The sequence below is a fragment of the Anoplophora glabripennis genome, unplaced genomic scaffold (assembly GCF_000390285.2).
Source record: "Anoplophora glabripennis isolate ALB-LARVAE unplaced genomic scaffold, Agla_2.0 scaffold893, whole genome shotgun sequence".
Classification (NCBI taxonomy): Eukaryota; Metazoa; Arthropoda; class Insecta; order Coleoptera; family Cerambycidae; genus Anoplophora; species Anoplophora glabripennis.
In genome coordinates this window covers 1-435 of record NW_019417053.1, presented here as the reverse complement: position 1 = coordinate 435, position 435 = coordinate 1, and positions in this window count along the sequence as shown.

Here is a 435-nt window from a genome sequence, read left to right as displayed (position 1 = left end):
AGGTCCAACTCGACCTCGCAAGACAAGGGTTCCCCGGCGCAATAGTGCACCGCATGGCGAGCCGTCAAAATAAACAGGAAATGCCCCTGGTCCTAGTTCAGGCCCCACAGGACCAGGAGGACATCCTGAAGGTAACCCGCTGCTGCTCGCTCGTGGTTCGAGTAGAGCTGCAGCGAAAGCAGCGGGTTGCTACACAGTGCCACCCGTGCCAGCGGTTCGGCCACGGCCAGACCCGGTGCACAGCTGAGCTAAAGTGTGTAAAATGTGGCAAAAACCACAGCACGCACGTCTGCAAAAAGGCCAAAGACACGCCCGCCAGGTGTGCAAATTGCGCAGGGCCACACCCCGCCAGCTATATGGGGTGCCTCAGTACCCCAAAGCTAAAAACACAAACACACACACGACACAAAACACTACACAAACACACAGACAGCC